At 41.6% G+C, this 19,628-nt stretch overlaps 1 long non-coding RNA gene across 1 annotated transcript; it reads left to right on the plus strand.

Moving 5' to 3' along the window:
- Positions 1-788: 788 nt before the first annotated feature.
- Positions 789-19,483, plus strand: LOC144588019 (uncharacterized). The gene is made up of 3 exons (XR_013543321.1): positions 789-1,143; positions 12,910-14,029; positions 16,704-19,483. It is a non-coding gene; the product is annotated as an uncharacterized LOC144588019 (long non-coding RNA).
- The last annotated feature ends 145 nt before the right edge of the window (positions 19,484-19,628 follow it).

Consider the following 19,628-nt stretch of genomic DNA (forward strand, 5'->3'; position numbering starts at 1 on the left):
TTTGTCTGGTTGTACTAAAACAATGGCAGGCAAACTGTGACCTTCAACCTATTTCTATGCATCCTTTGGTCTGATTTCAAAAGCCCTTTTGTACCCGGTCAGTGGAGAGACTCCTGCCAAGTGTGATTTGTCCTGACCCCGCTAGGCAGAGAGAAAGAGGCGAGAGACTGAGAGAAAGAGAGAGAGAGCAAAGGGGTGCGGGGAGAGGCAGCAAGGTGGTAGAAAGAAAAAGAAAAATTGTTGGCATGGCCACTTTCCGGGCTTTGCCTGCTGCTGCTATGCAGCTCCTGGCAAATGATCCCCACGAGACTGTGGCCCTTGGTATTTGGGGGGAGGGTAGGGGGGAAGTGGTGCATAGACCTATCCTTATTTAACTTTTAAAAGAGCTGAGTGGGTGATTGAGTCTAGTGACCTAACTTGATTAGTAACACAGGGGAAACGGAACAGACAGAAGAGGACAGCTAAACTTTCACACAATCATTTAGAAAAGTCGGTCTTTTAATGGAGGCAAGAGTGGTCTGATAAAGCACAGAGGGAGGTTTTCTTGTTTGCTTCCGCTGTTATGAAAGGAGATCTTGTGAATATATAAACAGAGTTCCTTAGTAGAGCTTGGCAATGTTGCTTTTCTGAAGGGCAGCTCCCACAATCTGTGTGAAAGAAGGGGTGGGTGGGAGTGGGAATGATAGAGATGTGTATTTGTATTCATATATAAATACGAATATCCCCGCACAGGTGGCATTAACGAGGGTCTAGCCCCATGGGGCCAGATGGTCCACTCACCAATCCGATGCAGACGGCGTGATTCTATGAATGGCGCTGCAACATGCGATCTGCTCACCGCTCTTCAACCTTGCAGCAAGGCTTGTCCTCCCACCTCCTGCCAGGAGTAGCAAACGGATCGTGCGCCACGGTGCCATTCGTAGAATCATGCATTCCATGTCCGCAGTGGATTGGTGAGTGGACCATCCGATCCCATGGGGCTGGACCCTCGTTAACACCACCTGTGTGGGGATATCCCTATACGAATACCCCCATCTCTAGTGGGAAATCATATTTCCAAAGAGTGACTTTTCTGAACCCTTACTTCTCATATGCTTTTCAAGTTTCAAGATTGCAAAGGAATACAACATGAGGGAGATGAAGGTAAGTCAACTACCAGTCTGCTATGCTAGTTTTCTGAATTTGCATGTGGTTGTGTGATAGACTTTGGAAATGTTAGAATGCAAACAGATGGCAATATACAGCATGTTTTGGACTGATTTGGGCACTGCTCAGTTTGACCAGAGGATGGATAGGAATCACAAACCACCACCACCATCACCACCCCACCTTGCCCAATCCAAACCTTTTTGGTCCAGCAGCAGGGCTGCTCTCTTTTCCAAGATGATCTGGACCAGATAGTCTGTGCATGAAAGGGTTGCATTAGAGCAGTGGTCCCCAACCTTGGGCCTCCAGATGTTCTTGGACTACAGCTCCCAGAATCCTTCACCACCACCTCTGCTGGCTAGGATTTCTGGGAGTTGAAGTCCAAGAACATCTGGAGGCCCAAGTTTGGGGACCACTGCATTAGAGCGCACACAGCAAAATAACCCTTTTCAGTGCAATCCAGCTTCCCTGTCTGATTACACCCTAGGGATTCTATGAGTCATAGTCCAGAAAAGTGACTTTCCCTAATTTTGGGTTCAGATGTCAAGGAGCTTTGTTCTAAAGTATTATTAACCAGTAACAACAGCTCCATTTCTAAGCATCTTTTACTCCATGTTAATCTTACTGAAATCTTTGCGGCTTACACATGAGTAATACTGTTGAGAATTGCCGTGCAGCTTAACATACAATAGTAGTTTTGTGGTGGACATTAGACCAGATTTAACACAGTTTGTGGCTTGCAGCCCAACAGAGGTTGGTGTGATGTTTTTGTTGCTTTCCATGGGTTCTCCAGTCCTCTGGTTCTTCTAATCCCCCGTCTGCTGCAGCAACAATAATAATTCTCTGCTGTCTAGACAAAGTTTAATCATACAGTACATGTCTGAATAACATTTGTAATCAGAGTAGCCAGACTGTACCATGAAGAACAGTTTATTTGTGATACTTGATACCCTGTTCTTCAGGCTGCACAGAGACTCACAGACCAGGATTTAACTGACTTTTTGAAAAATCTAGCAAACAAAGGGAATAAGAAAAACAAGTAAACAGTAAACAAGACTAAAAACAGGAGATCATCAACAAAGTCGATACTCAAATGCAGATTATGACCACAGTTTTTTAAAAAAAGCATATGCAAATTAGTTATTTCACTTGTGCCAGGCTACGATCTGTGAAATGTTGTTCATAAAATTCATCAACAGTAAGCAAATAGCCCCATAGAACTTTAAAGTGTTACACACACTGTGTGCAGAGGTTGTGAGCCCCACAAGATAGAAGGATGCCTGGGAGGAAGAGAGTCAGAGAAATCAAAAGGGATCTGTTCTGACTTTTGGCATGAGCTGGGAGGGATGAATCAGGTCAAACCCATCTAATGCTGATATGCATCTCTTCCCTTCCATAAACAAATTACAGAGGGGTGGGAATTGGTCTTCAATACAGAAAAGGTCCCAACTCCACATTTAAAGGCATTTAGATGTCAAACTTCAAGAAATAAAATACAACCCCCCACACACACACACAAAAGCCCATCAATGTATGTTGCTTCATTTTATTTCAAAGAGATAATTTGGCAGCAGGAGACAAGGATCATTTGCATTAAAAAGGGAAGGGTTGTCTACTGATCCCTGATAACTATGCAAAACAGAGGGAAGTAGGCTTCTTAGCTGCTCTCACCAAGAAAAGAGCAAGACTAGAAACACCTAATCAGAGAGAAGACCCAGTAAACTCAGGCAAGTCTGTATAGGATGCTACAGCTCAAATTAGGAATCAAAATGCAAGGTCTGTACTTGTAAAAGATAAGGCAAGATTCATTCGTCAAGTGTGCATCTTGGCCTTCTGTTCTGCTCAGGGGATTTGTCTGCAAAAAACCAAGAGTAGGCTTGGGAAGGAACAACCCTTTTCCTGCCATTTCCACAACCCAATGCACAGTGAGCAGTTCTAACAATAGAAGGTTTTTTATGAAAATCTGATCTGAGCAACACACAGGACAAGGTGTCTTGTTCCATATTCAGAACAGATATAAAGTCTTGAACGGTTTTTCTTTGGACTGGGATATCTCAGAGTTGTAGTGGAAATGACAAATGTTTCAGAGCTGTGCCTCCTGCCTAGGTTTCAAGCTACCTAGGGACTTTCTCCCTGTCTGCCTAGGACAGCCCATCCCTCAAGAGGTAGTGCAGGCCAGCAACTTATAATAAGGGTCTCCCTGTCGCACAGCTTAACTTGAAGCCTGGCAATGGGGCAAGTTTCTCATTCGAATACAAAAAAAAGCAGAAGGGACACCTACCCCTGGCAACAAAAAAAAAGAAAGAAAGAAAGAAAGGGGGAAGGGAGTGTTGCGAGCACTTTACCAGGAAAGAGAGTTGCTTGGTGTGGTGTCTGCCCAGGTCATAAATATTAATGAGCTATCTGCATGTACCAATGAGAGTGCTGGAGAGGCAGGGTCACCCAATACACGAGACTCTGCAGGAGGGGGAGAGATGAGGATTTGTAAATTGGGCATTTGGGAGTGGAGAGAAAGGGTTGGCGGTTGAGGATGGATGAAGTAGGATGTTTTGTTAAGAACGAACAACATTGACTGTACCTTCATCAAGCATAATAATAAACAACTTCTATCTGGTTCTTTTTAAAATGACACATTGCCTGGACTGTGGTGATTAATAATAAACAATGTTGATATAATCAACCGTGGCAGCAACACTGTGACTTGTGTCCTTTGCTTTGTGAAACAACCAAGGGACAGGCGGGAACATGATAAAAATGGTGGCACAGCACTGGAAAATGAAACAATCCAGTGAAAATTTGAATTGGCTTGAGTTTTAAGGTATTCCTAGCTAGGAGGGGTTAGGATCTGTGGTAAGAAGTGGTTGCCTGTTAGAGTCTTGTGGAAGACTTAGTTTCGGGGCTTCTGAACCTGGATCTGGAGAATCCTAAGATAGGGAAAATACCCACTCAAGAGAAACCATTGACCTCAGAATTTACAAGACCAAGTGGTTAGCTCAAAATCTGGAGCTCTGAGGGTAAAGAGCAGTAGTGGATGGAGTAGAAGCCTATGCCAGGATAGATCTGAGGTAACAATAAAAGCTAAAAGTAAAGAAAAGCTAAGCAGAAAGTTGTTCTTGTGTCTGGAGACAAGAATTGCCCAGATAGGGAAATATTGTGACAAGGGTTGCGAGCTTGGGTGTAGCTGAGGTGAGCTGCTTGGAAAAGTGCAACCTAGTTAAACGGAAAGCCACTGAAAGAAAGGTCCATTTGGCTCTTGTGAGGGAAAAGAAGCAGTCTAGTTTAATAAAGAGTTGTGTTGTTTATGCCACCCAAATGAAGTAAAAAGTTGGTTATGGAGCAAGAGGTTGACCCCCAGGGTGCTGAGGGAAATGGAAACCCTCAAATTCCAAGTGAAGAAGAAACTGAGGGCTCAGTAATAATTGCCTCAGAGGGAGAAAATATCCAAAGCTTCCAAGATTTTGAAAAATGGAAGTTGGAACAAGAATACAAACTCAGGGAACTAGAACTTGAGCAAGAATTAGAAAGGGAAAAATATCAGAGAACTTGAAAAAAAAAAGGGAGTTTGAGCACAGAGAACTTGAAAGGAAAAGGGAATTTGAGCAAGAAACCAGGCAAAGAGAAATGCAATTCCAAATAGAGATGAAGAAATTGGAATTAGGTACGCAAACTAATAATACTGTAATAATAATTCCAGTGTGGTAAATCCCTCAAAAATCAACCTGAAGAAATTTCCCCAGTATCGGAATGGAGATTGTCCTGAATCTTTTCTGATTTCGTTTGAGAGAGCTTGTTGGGATTCAGGGTTAAAGATGATGAGAGGATGATAATTTTAAGGTGACAGATAGGGGGAGTTTTATCTGAGATCTATTCACAGATGCTTGGGAACAAGCTAGAGATTTTGACACTTACAGAAAGATGGTATATTCTCAATTTGGAATTAATTCAGAGCATTTTAGGGGAAAATTTAGATCAATTCCAAAGAAACCTGAGGACTCTTTTGCTCAACTTGGGGCACATTTGACTCAGTATCTTAATAAATGGCTAGAACAGGAATATGTTGCCTCCTTAGACCAAATGAAAAATGTGTTTGGACTAGAACAATTTTATTCAATTTTACCAGGGGAGCTGTGTTATCTTATCAAGGACAAGGATCCTAAAAATGTGTTACAAGTGTCTGAATATACTGATTCTATTAGTGGGATCAGAGATCCTTTATTTTCTGAGGTAAAAATTGGTAGGAAAGTGTGAGACGACAGTAAGAGATCTGAATCCAGTAAAAATTACCTCAATAATATGCAACCTAAAGAAAGCCATTTTAAAGCCAAACCTTCATTCTCAGAGCAAAGTCTGCTGAGATCGAATAATCCTAAGGGAAAAACTAATAAATCCCTTCACTGTGAACATAGTGCAAATAAATAATGTTATACTTGTGGTAACCAAGGACTTTTTTTTGCCCAATGGAGAACTCAAAAGAATAGGTATTTTAATCAGCCTAAAAAGTATTTTTTTTTACTTCAGCCTTCAGCAGCTAAAGCCACCAGTAGCAGCACTATTGCTAAGGGAACTGACTTGGCAGAGAGCCCAGAGATTCCTGAGGCTAAAGTGATAGAGTGTCATTTAATCGAGTGCGATCAAGATTTATTGGAAAGCTATGAGGAAAAGATTTTTACTGATGACAGAAAGTATTTAGGTATTAGAGACACCTGTTGCCACATAACTATCTGTCATTGAATTACCATGGGTCCTCTAGTACAGTGGTTCTTAACCTTTGTTACTTGGATGCTTTTGAACTGCAACTCCCAGAAACCCCAGTCAGGACAGCTGGTGGTGAAGGCTTCTGGGAGTTGCAGTCCAAAACTCCTGAGTAACCCAAGGTTAAGAACCAGTGCTCTAGTACAGTGGTTCTTAACCTTTGTTACTCGGATGTTTTTGAACTGCAACTCCCAGAAACCCCAGCCAGCACAGTTGCTGGTGAAGGCTTCTGGGAGTTGCAGTCCAAAACTCCTGAGTAACCCAAGGTTAAGAACCAGTGCTCTAGTACACTGGTTCTTAACCTTGGGTTACTCAGGAGTTTTGGACTGCAATTCCTAGAAGCCTTCACCACCAACTGTGCTGGCTGGGGTTTCTGGGAGTTGCAGTTCAAAAACATCCGAGTAACAAAGGTTAAGAACCACTGCTCTAGTATATGGAAAGTAGCTGTGTCAGATCAAATCCCAGCTCCGTGTCTGATTGGTTTAGATCTATATAAACATGTGCAGAGTGTTTCAATAGTAACCCACTCTCAGGGGAGGCAGATTGAAGTCACTGAGGAAAGCACTGAAATTCTTGTTGAAAGACCCATTTTAGGTGAATATCCTGAAATGAGGGAGACAGCTGATTTAGTTCTGATGAGAAATCCTAAGAGTTCCTCATTTATTAAGGAACAAAAAGAAGATGATACCTTAAATAATTGCTTTGAAAAAGTTAAGGAGAATCCCATTCCATTGACCCCTGAACATCCAGAGAGGCATTGTGTGGAAAAAGATTTATTATACAGAGAGATTTTAATGACTCCTCATAGGGGAGGAGAAGGACCCCAGAAACAGCTAATTGTACAAGTTAAACACCAAGAAAAGATTTTGGAAAAGGCACACAAAGATGTATTTGGAGCACACATGGGCATGTCTCACACTAAGCAAAGAGTTGCATAGAACTTTTATTGGCCAGGAATAGGGAAGCAAGTTAAACAATATTGTCAAAGCTGTTATACTTGCCAAAAATGAGGTACTGGAAATGACAAGACAAGGGCTAAGCTATGCCCATTGTCAGTGATCTCGACCCCTTTCCAACACTTAGGTCTGGACCTAGTGGGACCCTTACTCAGAGCAACTAGACGAGGAAATAGATTCATCCTATCTATTATAGATTATGCCACTAGATACCCTGAAGCAATACCCCTTAGAAATATAGAGACCAAAACTGTGACAGATGGCTTAGTTAACTACATGTGCCAAATGGGTTTTGCTTCAAAAATTGTAACAGACTTGGGAACATTGTTTACTTCCAAAATAATGAAGAGACTGTGGCAAGTCAGCAGAATTTCCCATACCACTTCTTATTATCCCTAGACAAATGGTCTAGTGGAGAAATTTAATGGGACCTTAAGGAGAATGATACGGGCATATGTAGCAGAGAACTCAAATGATTGGGGTAATAAATTACAACCACTGCAATATGCTTATTGAGATTTTCCCCAAGAAAGCACAGGTTTTAGTCCTTTTGAACTCTTGTTTGGTCGTAAAGTAAGAGGACCTGTAGATTTGTTACAACAGCAGTGGGAAGCTGAAGGAACCAGCATTAAGAAGGCTCAACGTGCAGCTGCAAAAGCACTGAAAACCCTGCAAAACAAGCCACTACCTGAGAAAGCAGAAATTAATGGGAGAGAACCAGATGATGAAAATCTCAATAAATCTGAAATAAGCCAAGTGTTTGAGATTGCACTTAAAAAGAACTTGCCTGTGAATTTTGAGATGACCCGTTAAAGTGGTCACCCTCATATGAAGAGCTTTGTGACAAAAGTACCTGTGGTTAAAGTTATGGGTGAGGATGAAGGCAAAGGCAAGAGGATTTCAAAGAAGAATGCAGTCATAGCTATTCTGGAGGAGTTGAAGAAACTGCCTACTCTCCCCATAGTTGAGAAAATGAAGCCACTAATCAAAAAGAAAAGAAAACCCGAAAGAAGCAAGCTGAAAATATCCAGTGGATGGCTGCTTGCAAGAAAGCTTTCAACCATATGAATATGGCGCTGACTTCCAGACCAGTTCTGATGGCAACAAACTTCAACCGTGAGTTTGTCATCTCCACAAATGCATCTGACGTTGAGCTGGGAGCCATGGTGAGCCAAGCCAACGACAGTGGAAATCTGCACCCAATGATGTGCATCAGCAAGAAACTTCAGTTGGGTGAGAAACACTTGTCCACAATCAAGAAAGAGTGTCTAGCTATTGTATGGGTACTGTAAAAGCTGAAGCCATACATTTGGGGGAGAAGATTTGTCCTGTGCACCGACCACTCTCCTCTTCTATGGCTAGGGACTATTCAAGCCAACAGCAGCAAATTGATAAGATGGGTGCTGATTTTACAAGACTTTGATTTTGAAATCTGCAGCATAAAAGGGATCCAGAATGTGGTTGCTGACGCTTTCTCTAGAAGATCAAATGACTAGAGAAAATTCTTTGTTTTTATCTGAGTTCAATATTAACTGTTCTGTTTGTGTAATAGTTATGAAATATGCTTAAAGTGCCAAATTTGCTTGGATATTAATAAACAAAGAGGTGTGTATAGTGTTGGTAAAATGATAGTAAGTATCCTTTATAATGTAAGAGTAATGTAATGTAGTCCTTATTAATGTAAGTAGTGTATCCTTAGTAATGTAAACAATGTAAGAGGTTAATATTTGCATTCTTCCATCTATATTCACTTGTTTATGAGGGCAAATTGTTAAGTTTCCCTTCCTATCACAAACTTATTAAGGGGGAAGAGATGTGGCGTCCACCCAGGTCATGAATATTAATGGGCTATCTGCATGTACCAATGAGAGTGCTGGAGAGGCGGAGTCATCCGAGATAAGAGGCTCTGCAGGAGAGGGAGAGAGGAGAATTCGTAAATTAGGAGTGGACAGAAAGTGTTGGCAGTTGAGGATGGATGAAGTAGGATGTTTTGTTAAGAGTTAACAACATTGATTGTACCTTCATCACCTGTAATAATAAACAACTTCTATTTGGTTCTTTTTAAAATGACACAATGCCTGGTTAATAATAAACAATGTTGATGTAATCAGTTGGTGGCAGTGACGACACATGGCTTGTGCCCTTTGCTTAGTGAAACAACAAAGGGGCAGGCGGGAACATGACACATGGTAACAAGCATGTCTGCAGAGGTGTGTTCTGAACTGCAAAGTTACAATGTCCATATACTGTAATGTGCATGCAAAGTGCTTACCTCTGCAACATAGTGCACTGTTCTATGTTGATGAAAATAATAAACAAATGTAGAATGGGAGGGAAATGATCCTCTTCCCCTTGTTGCAGGCACTCTTGCCAAATGCTGCTGTGTGCACATGTGAGTCAAAATCAAAGATAACAGATTACTCACAGAAAGGGGGCGAGGGAGAGAAAAGACATCTTAAGAGACTTCAAAGTCATACCTTGTACTCTACTGTGGGCTCAGGTTTCATAGTGTACTGCTTTCCATATTTTATTGGTACAATGTCATCCCTGCACTGCTTCCTAGAGGAAGCACCTATAATATTTTTTGTGATTCTGGTGCTGCCACACGAGCAGAAAACAAAACAAAAAAAATCTCAGAATGTGATTTTTCATTCAACATGTTTTGGGCATCCAGCCCAGTTGTGGGCAACAAGCAATTATCCAGATGTTGTTGGACTGGACAACAGCATTGACAATGGCATGGAATCATAGCAGCCACAGTTCTACAACATCTGGAGCACCGCAAGCTGTAGCCACCCTCCTGAAATGTTGCAGGTTTCTTCATTGTAGGCAGCGCTGTAGCATATGCTGAGACTCAGAAGAAAGCAATGAAGGAATCAGAAATGATCAACAAGTGTAAGGATGTGTCAGTGGAGACCAAGACCACCCACTCTATTGTATTCCCAATCACTATGTACAGGTGCAAAAGCCAGACAGTAAATAAAGCTGACCAGAGACGTGTTGGCACTGTGGGTTAAACCACAGAAGCCTCTGTGCTGCAAGGTCAGAAAGACCAGCAGTTTTAAGATCGAATCCACACGACAGAGTGAGCTCCCGTTGCTTGTCCCAGCTCCTGCCAACCTAGCAGTTCGAAAGCATGTAAAAATGTGAGTAGAGGGCATTCTTCAAGTGTGTAGCTCTTTTTTATTTCTCTATTTTTAGTTTTCTTCAAGTTCAATCTTCTCCCTTCTGTACATTGTTTAGTCATCCTGTTTTGGCTTATGTTCTTTGACTTGTTCTTTGCCTTCTTTCTAAGGACTTTTCCTTCACTCTGAGACACAGTTTGGGGAGTTTCAGAGCCTAAGTTAGTTTGTTCATTGTTGTTTTTAGGCTGCTTGCCTAACTTAATTAGGGTTGTTAACAATTCATGGGATTCATAGAGAAATAATTTTATTACCTTCATCTCATATAAAATATCCCTTACCCATTGAAAAGGTGTACTATTATCTATCTTGTCATTTTGCTCAGTTACTTTTGAGGAAGGCTCTATGTCTGGCTGAATATACCCTTGTTCAAATTCCTGTATCTGGACTATCATGAAGTTATCCAAATCCTTTCTACTCCTGCTCGCTAATATCTTGTCCCGGGCCAAATTATTCTCTGCAGCAGCCAGCTCTGTTGCCAAATCAGTTTCCAAGTCTCTCTGCCCTATTCCATATATCCCACCTTTATAATCAATTGACCAATCTAAATTGGGAGTGTGGGAAGATCTAGATATATCATCATTGTTATCATCATTATTGTCCTTGTTATTAGTAATGCTACCCTTTCCAAAGGGGAAAAAGTTAGTACAGTAATTTTCATTTGCCTCCTACCTCTTTGTCCCAATGTAATGTTGTATATGGGAGAAATTCCCAGTTTCTTATATCCCTGTCTAGTGAATACCATTATTCAGAAATGAATTCAATCCAAATTGAAGACACATTAATTGTCAATAGACCCAATAGACACTTAATCCAAATTAATGAGGATTTAAAAGCACCAAACCTTATGCTAGCAGATAACAACCAAAAACAATAGGAGGTAAAAAGTAAAGGGTAAAATATTTTAAATGCCTGATCAAAAAGTCTCTCATCTAGTATAATATAGCCATCTTTGCTGAATAAAACTGAAATCTTTTCAGCAAACGTAAGTTACAGATGGAAAGTGTCTATGCTTTTCCTATGCAAGAAACTGTAACAGACCCTAGACAAAACAATCTATATGATGCCATGCCCTCTGCTGACTTTTTTCTATAATAACATTACAGTAGGTAGTGTGATTCAGTGAATTTAACATTACTTTAATACAGTTTTTAAGTGGGTGCAAAAATTTTGCTGCTGAATGGGAGAAAGGGAGAGAGGGAGGGAGAGGGTAAGAGCAATACCATAGGTTACATGTTTTTACAATATTTTAAATTATTGTCTAAGCATTGTTGAGGGGGGTCAGTCATTATGATTGTGAGGCTGAAGAGTGCAATTTAAGCACAAAACCGATGTATGTGGATGAAAGGTTAAAGCTAGAAAGGTGAAAATCAGTTTCAACTCAGTTTGTTCTTTAAATTTTGCCAACATTTTCTCGTTTTTCATTCACATAAGAAAATATTCTAGGCATATGAGTACAAACTTTTCTTAATATGGACACGTTCTAATGCATTGTTTTTGATGTTAATATTTTAATGTCTTTCTGTTATTGACAGAAAACTGTTTAAATCTATTTTCCATATTTTTAGTTGTGCAAAATTTAGAATATTTTAAATTAGAAATAAACTTAGTCACTCTTTTTTAATGAGCATGTTGTTGTTGTTTAGTGGTTAAGTCATGTCTGACTCTTTGTGACCCCATGGACCAGTGCACGCCAGGCCCTCCAGTCTTCCACTGCCTCACGGAGCTGGGTCAAATTCATTTTGGTACCTTCGATGGTAGCTGTCCAACCATCTCGACCTCTGTCATCCCCTTCTCCTCTTGCCTTCACACTTTCCCAGGATCAGGGTCTTTTCCAGGGAGTCTTCTCTTCTCATGAGATGGCCAAAGTAATGGAGCCTCAGCTTCAGGATCTGTCCTTCAAACTCAATCAGAGTTGATTTCCTTCAAAATGGATAGGTTTGTTCTCCTTGCAGTCTAGGGGACTCTCAAGAGTCTCCTCCAGCACCACAATTCAAAAGCATCAATTCTTCAGCGGTCAACCTTCTTTATGGTCCAGCTCTCACTTCCATACATCGCTACTGGAAAAACCATAGCTTTGACGATGTGGACCTTTGTTGGCAAGGTGATGTCTCTGCTTTTTAAGATGCTGTCTAGGTTTGTCATCGCAAATGAGCACATGGCATTTCATAAACATGAATTTTCATATAAAATACACGGGCAGACTCCAAAAGTCCAGTAAATGATCAATATTCACTTGGAGGTCACTAATTCATAGGGTCACTATAAATTGGAAGTGACATATCAGCAGTGGTCAAAGTTCTTTGGATTGCAACTTGTTATACCTCCTGCTAATGGAATGGGGATAGGCTTCTTTCCCAGGAAGTTCATGTAGTTGTGTACAAACTTTTATCCGTAAGACTCACAGCACCAGCGTGAGTTAGCTGGGACCTATTAAAGGATCGACAAAGGAACTGAAACTGTTTCCCAAGGAAATTCTGTCACAAAGAAAATCCTGATCTGAGTCTTCTAAAGCAGTGGTCCCCAACCTTGCGCCTCCAGATGTTCTTGGATTATAACTCCCAGAAGCCTTCACCACCACCTCTGCTGGCCAGGATTTCTAGGAGCTGAAGTCCAAGATAGTTTTTGTAAAAAAAAAATTTTTTTTTTTTAAAAAAGTCCCCATTCTTAACCATGAGGGCACACTTGCGTTTGGTATGAAGTGAGAATAAGACAGAAAGTTAAGAAAACCTTGTCAGATACTGGATGCAAAGCTAATGTTTCTTGTGAAGATGGCTTGTGTATATGCACCAAGGTGGTCATTCTATCTCCATTAGGTGGATAATAACTGGATAACAACAGCTTAATCAATTCCTTTTTCCTTCTCTTTTTAGGTGAGCAGTATCAAGAAGATGCTCACTGGAAGGACAGATCCTGAAGCTGAGGCTCCAGTACTTTGGCCATCTCATGAGAAGAGAAGACTCCTTGGAAAAGACCTTGATGTTGGGAAAGTGTGAGGGCAAGAGGAGAAGGGGACGACAGAGGATGGGATGGTTGGACAGTGTCATCGAAGCTACCAACATGAATCTGACCCAACTCCGGGAGGCAGTGGAAGATAGGAGGGCCTGGTGTTCTCTGGTCCATGGGATCATGAAGAGTCGGACACGACTAAATGACGACGACGATCAAGATGAGGTCATAATGGTCAACTTGACTCTCTCCAGGCAGGAAACACCAGCATATAGTCATAAAGCCCTGCTTTTCTCTTTGAGGCTGCCAACATCAGCATATATGATCCTCTTCCTGGTCTAAATAAGACAGGCCAAATTCATCAACCAGTCACTGAAGTAGACGACAGCAAGTTAAGTACTGTGTCTCTCTTCCCACCCATTAGGAATTGATAACTGTGTCAGCTAAGTGGCTAAGTAAAGTGTGGTCATGGCAAAAATTAACAGCAATCACTTGGGATGCTGATGGTAAAATAAAAGGGGAAAGCTTGTGTTTTTGTTTCAAAAAAAATCCATTTAGAGTAAAGGAGAATAAAACCTGGTGTGAGCACTGCCAGCCACACCGCTGATGGTGCAAGCAGCCACAGGTTCCCCAGGCAAGAACTCCATTGGATCCAGGTTGCTAAGCAACAGGTTTCATTGAGGAGAGCATCTTAATTCAACAACAGTAGCCCTGTGTGTGGAGTTCCTGGAGAGGCTGATCCCTGCACAAACCCCCAGCGATTGTATTTTCAGTCAGGGAACCAAGTAACTTCAGTGTTCCTGCAGTCCACACATGGAAAGTATATACGTCCAGGGCCAAGTCACAGTTCTTTCAGGGATGGCTGATACAAGTGGATAAAGAGTAGCTGAGTCGGGCTCTTTTGCTTCTCTCGGAGTCTCCTCTGTCTTTTGTACAGGTGTTTGTGCTGCCAGCACCACAACTGTGTTGGGGTGGATGCTGCTGCGCCGGCTGGCTAGTGTTGGCACCAGGAAGTTGTAGGTGGTGGTGCTTTCTCTGGAACAGGTAGGATGGCAAAGGGGCCCTCTTCTGCAACCCCTTCCCCTCATGACCAGGACTTCCTCAGGAGTTTCCTAGCTGGGATCCTCCTCCCAGCTGCACTCCCCCTACCTGCAGGGACAAAACATCTGCCCTTCATGCTTCTATGAAGAGTCCCATTCTTCCATAGCTCCCCCTCAAGTTTCCTCCTTGTTCAAGGTTTGCCCGGTGGTTCCTGCTATTCCCAAAGGCTCCGACTCCTCCCATTCTTCCTCCTTTATTTCCTCAGAGATTCCCTACTCCACCTTCCATAAGCACCTCCTATCAACAGGCTGTTCTGCAGAACCTGCCCTCCCTGCTCCATACCTTCCAGGTGCTCAGGACCTGTCATCTCCTCCAGGCTCTCAAGGGCCATTTGGGCAAGAGGAGACCTAGCCCAGGGTGCCAGTGGAACTCCCTCACACCTGGACCTGAATACAGATGTCTACAGAATTAGCTTCCATGTGAAAAGCCACTGTGGGAGGCAGTCTCCTGATCCATTGTAGACAAAGAGCAAGAAAGTGGGGAGAATGACCTGAGAAGGAGGTGTTCAATAACTAGTTATCTGCAAAGTTCAAGACAGGCATAATACTGCACCTCACTTATCCACCTATCTGTCTATTGCTTCCTGCTGGCTATTTTCAGTACAATACTGTACTTATTATATCACATACTAGGGCTAGCTAATTTTTTTTGTCTGATATGTTAGTAGAGACTACCACAACTACCTCTTCTAAAGCGACTTCTATCATTGAATAGCTCATAGTAAAATTTTTGGCACCCTATATAATAGTGTAACATAAAGTAACATTATTGATTATATTGTTGGTGGACATTCCATTGTTGGAAGTTTTTAAGATCTTAGGGTGAATGAATCAACAAATACTGAGTACATTCACACTTGGGAGGTTTTAAAGCTTTAAGTGCTTGTATTGTCATAAAAAGGTAAAGGTAAAGGTTCCCCTTGACATTTAGTCCAGTTGTGTCCAACTCTAGGGTGCGGTGCTAATCCCCGTTTCCAAGCCATAGAGCCAGAGTTTGTCCATAGGCAGTTTCCGTGGTCATGTGGCCAGCGCGACTAGACATCAAACACTGTTACCTTCCCACCAAGGTGGTACCTATTTATCTACTTGCATTTTTACATGCTTTTGAACTGCTAGGTTGGCAGGAGCTGGGACAAGCGATGGGAGCTCACTCCATCGCGTGGATCCGATCTTACGACTGCTGGTCTTCTGACCTTGCAACACAGAGGCTTCTGCGGTTTAACCCGCAGCACCACCACGTCCCTACACGCTCCTACTGTCATAATACAGTGGGGTCTTGACTTGAGAACTTAATTCGTATTGGAAGGCGGTTCTCAAGTCAAAAAGTCTGTAAGTCAAGTCTCCATTGACCTACAGTGCATTGAAAACCGATTAATCCCGTAACAGGCCGTTTTTGTTCCATTTTGGTTTTTTTCTGGTCTGTAAGTCAAATCTCAGTCTGCAAGTCAAATCTAAATTTTGCAGCCAGAGAAGTCTGTAACTCAAAAAGTCTGTAAGTCAAGCCGTCTGTAAGTCAAGGGTCCACTGTATTGGACTCTAAATGTTTAAAGTTATTTAGAGAGCTTGGCTATAGACTGGCCAATTGTTAACTGCCATTCTATATTTTCCTATTAATCAACAGTAGTGTCTTTAAGTCTATAAAATTATTCAGGAACATTATGATCTGAAGTATTATAAAAGCAAAATGGCCAGGAATTTATTTGTGATTTATGTGTGTGTAAGTAAGTGAAACAACATAACTTGCTGAGTGAATCGCCACTAACTAACTAGGCAGCAGTTGCATCACGGGGTGCGGGTATGGTTATGTAACAGGTACATGCCTAGTAATGTAACCAGTGCCTTGTTAGTTAGTGACAATTTGCCATGGTTAACACATTTTAACATACACACTTTTAAATAACCAACAAGACTCAAGCTGCTATAAAAGAACTTACTGAAATCAAAAGAATGCAGCTATGCCATCCCAGAGTTGTGTTATCTTTTTCACCCAATAACTAATGTGTTATTAATGACACAGAACAAAGAAGAATATTTCCCCTGTCTGAAAATAGTAATTATTCAGGAATTTCATACATAATGTTTTAGAAACCTAGTTTCTTATCTTCCTATTATAATGTCACTTTCTTCCTGAGAGAAAATTAGGTTTTATTATTTGTTAACTGCCTTCGTGCCAGGAAGTCCATGTACGGCACTAGTTGAAGGCAACTGCAGTTGGTACATCCTACATAAATTCATTGTGGTGCCTTAGAAATAAGCCTACAATAAGATTAAACTATAAATTTAGCCCTGAACATAACAGGAATCATTTGTTTTTTGTTTTTTTAAAAAAAACAAAAACAAAAACCTTGGGCCTACCCACATAGTCAACTGATGTTTTTATCTTTAATCTACACCAGAGCTAAGCAATATGTGGCCTTTTATATGCTGTTGAACTACAACTCCTACCAGCCCTCTCCAACACAGTAAATCATAAAGATGATGGGAGTCGCAATTCAGTGGCATCTGAAAGGCCACACATGCCTACATGTTCTACATAAAAGTATCCTTTCCCTGGCATTAATAAATGTATCCTGTCTGCACTATTGCAGTATGTTACATGATGTCTCCTTTCCTCATAGAATCATCTGCCACCATCTGCCCTGTGGGAAGGATTCCAAGAAAAGAAGTGAGTGTGAGAGGATAATACCAAACACCTGCTCCAGCTAGACAATCTCTGCCCCACCCTTCTGGATATCTACCTCCAGATGACTAGGGGAAAGGAGCTTGATGTCTTATATGGCCCAGCCAGCCACTGCTATGAAGAGGGCATTTTCAACAGTGGCTCCCAACTCTAGAAAGCTCTTCCCAGAAAGATTCATCTGGGAATTCACTTTGTGAGGATCTTCCTGCATTTGTTTTATTCTTTGCTGTTGATTTTCTTCTGTATCTTATATTTTCCTTTTATTATTTCAGAGCTGGATTTTGATTTGTTCATGTTATAGAAGTTACTCAGAAAACTTGGTGGCATTAGGATGCTTGTTATGTTCTATTAATGAATACCAAAGTTAGTTGTAAACATCTTAGAAGTTTTACATTCTGAAATGTAAGATACAAATATTTGAAATGTAAGAGATAAATATGCCTTGATAGTCGCCTGTGATGGGTAGTTTCTTTATCATTCAGCAAGTTGCTTGGGTGCTATTGTATGAGTTGCAGTTGCCCTTCCCCAGGCTGAAATCCTGTTCCATAGCTATGCAGGCAGAAGGAAAATGGTGTAACACTAGCTCGCTTTCAGCAGAGTTACAGGGCTGTCAGTAATGGACAAGATCTATTGTCAACAACACTGCTCAGCTCTTATAAATTCAAGGATGTGACTTCCTTTAGGAAGTCAATCCATCTTTTATATACTTGTGATTAGGTTCTTATTCTAAATCAAGCAGTTCCTCTTCTTTTATGTGATTAACCACAGGAGATGAAATACCATTAACTGAACATTTGATTTATTTAAGAGGGCAGGGGTGTATTACAATTTCAGTAGGTCCAACAGGACCATCAAACATAGGTGATCCAGTCCACATCATAGGCAGTCCTGTCCACATTACATTGTCCTTCAGCGCGGCGACGTCCCAAACCTCTCCCGATCTGTTGGTTTTCTCAGGGAGTTGCTCCTTACGACGTTAAATTGTCCCGCAACATGGGTGGCGTGCCCAATTTCCCTCACCAGATGTCTCCCCAGTAGGGATAGGTTCTGGTCGTACCACCCTCTTCCAGGGACCCTTCCCCCTCAGGTAGACCTTTACTGTCCATTCTAGTGGATCCAATTCTCCCAGCTGGACCTCTATGCCTGCTATTCTGCATCTGCATGTGTCTGCCTCTCTCTCTCTCTCTCTCCTTCTTCTCTTTTAGAAATCGAGAACACATAAGGTTCCCCCTGTCTTTCTTGTTCCCAGCTACTCTCTTCCTTCTCTTCTCCTGGAATGATCCACTCCTCTGAACCCCTCTTTCCTTCTAACCCCATCATCAAATAGTCTTTGTTACTGGCTGTCCTGTTCCCACCTTTTCCCCTCTACCCTTCCTGTCTCCTGACTTCCCCCTAGTGTCAGGTCATGAACCATCACAGATAAAGTGCACAACATGGTGTCGATTCCTTCTGCCCAAGACGATTGAGGGGACAGCTCACTTCCAGGTTTAACCGTTTTAACTGGTTCCTCTTCACAATGCTGTTCTTCTTTTCCTGTTGTATTAGCCTTTTCCCATCATTACTGTCTTTTCCAGCGAGTCTTGTCTTCTCATGATGCACCTGAAGTATGATAGCCTCAATTTTATAATTTTTGCTTCAAGGGAGAATTCTGGCTTTATTTGATCTAAAACCCATTTATTTGTCTTTCTGGTGGTCCATGGGACCTGCAAATCTCTCCTCCAACACCACATTTCAGATGAATCAAGACTTTTTCCTGACAGCTTTCGCCACTGTCCAGCTTTCACATTTGTACATAGTTATCAGGAATACCATGATGTAGATGAACTTTGCATTGGTCTGTGATTCATCTTTGCAGTCGAAGATTTTTCTCCCTAGCTCCTTTCACAGCCCCCCCCCCAATCTCAGTCCTTTTTTTTATTTCTTTGTTGCATTTATATTAGCACTGTTTCATTTGAAATGGTGGGTTGTGGGAGAGCTTTGCAGATATCACAGACTAACTTTTCTACATAACAATATAAGAGTTGTTCTAATATATGCAAAGTCTGGCACATTTGCAAGTACTAATTTATTGTAATTGATGTTTAGAATCCATTGCCTTATACAGTATATGAATGAGGGTGCAGCAGATATTAACCCAAGACTTACTCTACAGGGTCTTTGTGGTATTGTAATGACTTTCTGAATTTATAAAGTACTTTTAAAAGAGAAAGAAATCTGTATCAATAATCAATACTTTCATCAGAGCAACTTAGCTCACTGGGATATAGTCAGTTTCTTCGGAATGCTTGCAAGAATTAACTACAGTTCTACTTCTGCACAAACCTATATATAGGCTTGTGCGCTGTGATTTCCACGTCACTGTAATACACTTTTTCTTTCTTATGTCTCTCTCCTGTTCGGGCATGTAACAATCAGTAATGTCAGCTGCAGTTATCTTTTTCACCTCATAAAAGTGAGACAACCCACATATCACACAACTGAAACAGTAATTGCATAATTCCGGGTGGAAAGGAAATCCAAATACAGTATTTTAAAGACGGGGTTCTTCCATTCCAATACGTGCAAGACGCTTACTACAAATTACAACGTAGCTGAATGCAAAGAGGCTTTCTCTCCATACGAACGGGGGTGAAACAGCAGCCTCCCACTTTCCCCCTCAATTCTTGTCCTACGTGCTACAAACCCATACAGTACCTGGACTATTGAGTAATTTAACCTATCCCCTGCTTCTACGCACCCTATTTTTCACCCTCCCTTCGTGCGCTGCTGGGATTTGTAGTCTGAATGCCTCCCCCTCGCCGAGGCGTAGGGCTTCCGCCAGAACTCCATTTCCCAAGAGCCACCGCTTCAGCCCTCCCTCCCT

Source organism: Pogona vitticeps, chromosome 3 (assembly GCF_051106095.1).
Source record: "Pogona vitticeps strain Pit_001003342236 chromosome 3, PviZW2.1, whole genome shotgun sequence".
NCBI classification, from domain to species: domain Eukaryota; kingdom Metazoa; phylum Chordata; class Lepidosauria; order Squamata; family Agamidae; genus Pogona; species Pogona vitticeps.